Source organism: Galeopterus variegatus, unplaced genomic scaffold (assembly GCF_000696425.1).
Source record: "Galeopterus variegatus unplaced genomic scaffold, G_variegatus-3.0.2 Scaffold658, whole genome shotgun sequence".
NCBI lineage: Eukaryota > Metazoa > Chordata > Mammalia > Dermoptera > Cynocephalidae > Galeopterus > Galeopterus variegatus.
In genome coordinates, this window is record NW_007726769.1 from 318606 (window position 1) to 322914 (window position 4309).

Sequence of the window (4309 nt, forward strand, 5' to 3'; positions counted from 1 at the left end):
ACCTGCCCCCGATCGTCCGCACCTGCGTGTGGGGCCTAGCCGGGCTGGGTCGGGGTCGGGGTCGGACCGGGGTGGGAGCCGTCGCGGGCAGCGAACTGAGCTCGGCGCGCTCGGGCAGCGGCCGCTCCGGACTCTGACCAAGGCAGCAACTCAGTCACCGAACAAAAGGCGAAGGGACCTGACAGCCAAGCCACGCCTCTCGGGCCCTCGAAGCCCCGCCCCCGACGGGGACGCCCACCCGCTGATGCGAGCTCACTGGCTGCCTCGCCTGACTGTCCCGCCGAGGGGCGGGGCCTCGAGCCCAGTCCTCTTCCACGGCAGCCTCTGTTTATACGCTCGCCATTGGCCGCGGGGACTGCCAGTCTGCTCTAGGGATCGACTCCAACTTGAGGTCCCGTCCTAACTCTGCACGTATTGGCGGATAGAAAGTTACTTTCTCCCGATTGAACAAGGGTCTGTCAGTCAGACTAAGAAAAGAACCAATGGAAGGAGTGGGGTGTGTCTTGCCCCACCCTAGCACTGAGCAGGTAAGACTCATGACTCTCCCCTTCCCCCCACCTGTCCAACAGGTGAGTCAGGGGGCTCCATGGGAAAGGACCGACGCCTTCACCAGCCAGCAGACTCAGCGTCAGGCATGATGCTTCTTTGGGCTTATTCACTCTTGCCCCAAAGTGGTAATAACATAATTGTATAGCATTTCATAGGCTTTGTGCTGGCTTGAGATTTTTTCCTCAAAGATGGAGTGCTCCTGGGATTTAGAATTAGAAGGTCTGGGTTTGGGTCCTGCGATTTAGTACCTGTATGATCTTGGGCAAGTTACTTCACCTTTCACCCTGTTTCTATTCATCTGTAAAACGGGTACATTAGCTAGGTCTATGTTACCAGAGTGTGGGGGATTAAGTGAAGGAAGTTTTGTGAAAGTACTTGGACAACTGCTAAATGTTACAATTTAAATTATTCATGTGGGTTTTTTAAATTCTCACGACAAGGGGGCTGGCCGGTTACTCAGTTGGTTAGAGCATGGCCTTATAACACCAAGGTCAACCCTGTACCACACAGTTGTTAAAAATAAGTAAATAAATAAAAAGCTGTATTAAATTCTCATGACAGTTTTGAAAATTCGTTAGAACAAAACAATCTTCATTTTAAATAAAGACAGAAACTGAGGTTCAGAGAGGTCACAAAACTAGAAAGTGGCACACCCCAAGCTAGAACCCCTTCCTTCTAATTTCAAGGCCCATCAAACCATGTGTCCTCCTCCTGGAAGAATAGTATAGACATGAAATGTCAAAGCAGTGGGGAAGGGGCAAGGAAAAGATAAAAACACTCTGGGAGAGAGAGAAGAGCAATTATTTCAAAAAAAAGATAAAGTATTGGTGTAAGGAGGCTTTGGTAGGTTTGGAAAAAATCAGGCAGCAGATCTAAAGGAAATTGAGTGCTGGCACAAAAGAAATGAGGCAGCAGGCCTCTCCGCAGTGGAAGAGCCCGGGTTAGAAATCAGAAAGAACTTCTCAACAGGCAGCTTAAGAAGACAAAGGCATTTCCTTCCAGTGGTCGATAAAATGAATGCTGGTGGTGGCTGTACAGTGTGCCAAGGGTCCTACAGACATTTATTCATTCAACACCAACTGAATGCTGGACTCTGGGTTAGACCCTGGTGACACAAAAATTAGAAAGGATCCCAATCCTCAAAGAGCTCAAAGAGGGATAAGTGTAAACAGCTTGTGTGTGGGGGTGTCAGGGGAGTGGTTGTTTAGAAAAGGGTCCCCCCTCAAAAAAGCTGTATATCCCCAAATCTAGCACAGAGGATGGGCTGGGTGAAAGTGCCCTAGAGGCATCCTTGATTACTTTCCCCACCAGAGAAAGGAATGATGGCTGAACATTTTCCCTTCTGAACTTGTGCCATCTAAGAAGTCTTCCCAGAGGAGTCCAGGGAGATATCAATATCCCCAAACCAGTTGCCGTGCCACATGCCAAGCCACTGCCCTTTGCTTTGTTTCCTTAACTCTCCCTCCTCCAGCTTACCCCAGTACCTTGATCCCTACCTTACCCCTGCTTCACCCAGCCACTTGCCACCCTGCTGCATAGTGCAGTGGCCAGCCCCCAGCTTGGGATGGAAAGAGTTCACAATCCTAGGGTGCCGCTACCTCCAGGCTTTCTTCCTCCTCCTCCCACCCACCTCCCACCTCCCCACCCCCACCTCCACACATACACACGTACACACGTAAGTACTTCCCAGCCCAAGCCTGGCTCAACTCCCTCCTCTTTCTCCTGACTTAGCAAACCGGCAGGGTAAGGCTGGTTGACTGCACAGAGGGGTGGAGGAGCCTGGGTGGGGTGGAGGGGCAGGAATAAGGCTTCAGAATAAAGCCGTGTGTGTGTGTGTGTGTGTGTGTGTGTGTGTGTGTGTGTGTGTGTGTGTGTGTGTCCTTGTGTGTCTCAGCATGGAACATGTTGCAGCACACCAGCCCCAAAGCTAAGCACACAGGCTGGGACTGGGTGGAGGCACCATCACAGCATCAGAAAAGACTGAGATTAAAGCTGTGCATCTGGGGCCGGCCTGTGACTCACTCGGGAGAGTGCGGTGCTGATAACACCAAGGCCGCGGGTTCGGATCCCGGTTCGCTCACTGCCTGAGCGTGGTGCTGACAACACCAAGTCAAGGGTTAAGATCCCCTTACCGGTCATCTTTTGAAAAAAAAAAAACAAAAAAAAAAACTGTGCATCTCCCCCCAATTAAGGAATTTTCTGCACATTTATTAAGCACCTACTATGCGCCTGCCAGGCACTGAGGATTCATCTGTATCTAAGGATACAGAAAAAAATCAGAAAATGATGTTTCAGCTGTCTGTTTAGGAGATTTGGTCTCACAGGAGCAGGAGGTGCCTAGGGGTAGGGGTGAGGGTTGCTGTGACCACAGTCTCCCCTGTAGCTTGAACTTGAAGGAAAGCCCACAAGACCTTCTTTTCCAGTCCCCTGTCTTCAGGCCTTTAAAAGCAGGAATTCAGTTAGCTCACGTGGTGAGAGCGTGGTGCTGATAACACCAAGGTCAAGGGTTCAGATCCCAGCCTCAATGTAAAGGGGGGGGCAGGAATTCTCTGACCAATCTCCAGGAGAGGAGATTCTCCAGCTTCCCTTACAGTGAATGACCACGTCTCCTTATTCTAACACTGGTAAGCTCCTTCTGGCGTCTAGCGTCCATTCATATTCCTGCAGTTTAAAGTCACTTCTCTTGCCCAGAGCTCACTGGAAGGAGAGTCCGTGGGCCACCAAGAACACATACGGTTAACTCAACCTGGAAGCTTTCTGGGGCCTCAGAGTCAAGAAAGAGGGCTGGCCAGTTAGCTAATTGGTTAGAGCATGGTGTTGGGTAACACCCAAGTCAAGGGTTAGGATCCTCAAACCCAGCCAGCAGCCAAAAAACAAAACAAAAACAGAAATGGCACCAAGTGGCCTATCCCAAGCTGCCCCAGAGACAGAGGTAACTGACAAAGAGGGGTCCAATAAGGACTTGTTGGGAGGGAGGGGAACTGGCGGGGGACGGGGAGGCGCTTCTCTGGGGGAAGGTGAAGAGCATCGGCCAGTGTCCTGGATGGCCGGGCCACACCACTCACCTCGCTCCCCTCGTCCTCCACGGGGCCTCTGGGCCATAGAAGGAGGTGGAAGAGGGTCTCTTCTCTGTTAGAACATAATCCTTATTCTACAGCGCCCCTTCCCCAAACAGAGACAGGCAGAGATTTAGGTCTGCCCATGCCACGACACACACGCCCTTTCATGCTCACACCTCGGAGACATACACTCGTGCGTGCACATTCACATGCCCCGACACCAGCGGCCTCAGCTTCCTCTCCCCAGCACACACATGCACACCCAGCTTCCCTCCTCTTCAGCTTCAGATGGCCACATCTGTAAAGGGGACCACAGGTGAGCACTGGCTTGCCGAACTTCAGGCTGATGGAGGTAACTTGTAATCACACAGTAGCCTCTCCCCTAGCTTTGTGGCAGCAGATGAAGGGAACAGACAACTAGGAGTCCTCCCAGGTGGAAGACTCAAATCAAAGGCGATATAAAAAGTTAGTGGCATCTTGGGCATGGGCAGGGGCAGAACCATCCTTAGAGCAGGGGAAGAGGGTTTCTGTCCTGGGTCCTGCCCTTTATTTATTTATTTATTTATTTATTTATTTATTTATTTATTTATTTATTTATTTATAAAAGATGACCGGTAAGGGGATCTTAACCCTTGATTTGGTGTTGTCAGCACCACACTCTCCCAAGTGAGCCTCGGGCCGGCCCATGGGTCCTGACCTTT

At 51.1% G+C, this 4309-nt stretch overlaps 1 protein-coding gene across 2 annotated transcripts in view; it reads right to left on the reverse strand.

The window, feature by feature from the left end:
- The window catches only part of JUP (junction plakoglobin), a 29151-nt gene extending 28993 nt beyond the window's left edge, over nucleotides 1-158 (reverse strand). For both annotated transcript variants that reach the window (XM_008571068.1, XM_008571067.1), the window contains exon 1: nucleotides 23-158. The gene's annotated coding sequence lies outside the window, so the exon portion shown is untranslated. The remainder of the gene's footprint in view (nucleotides 1-22) is intronic.
- Nucleotides 159-4309: the final 4151 nt, after the last annotated feature.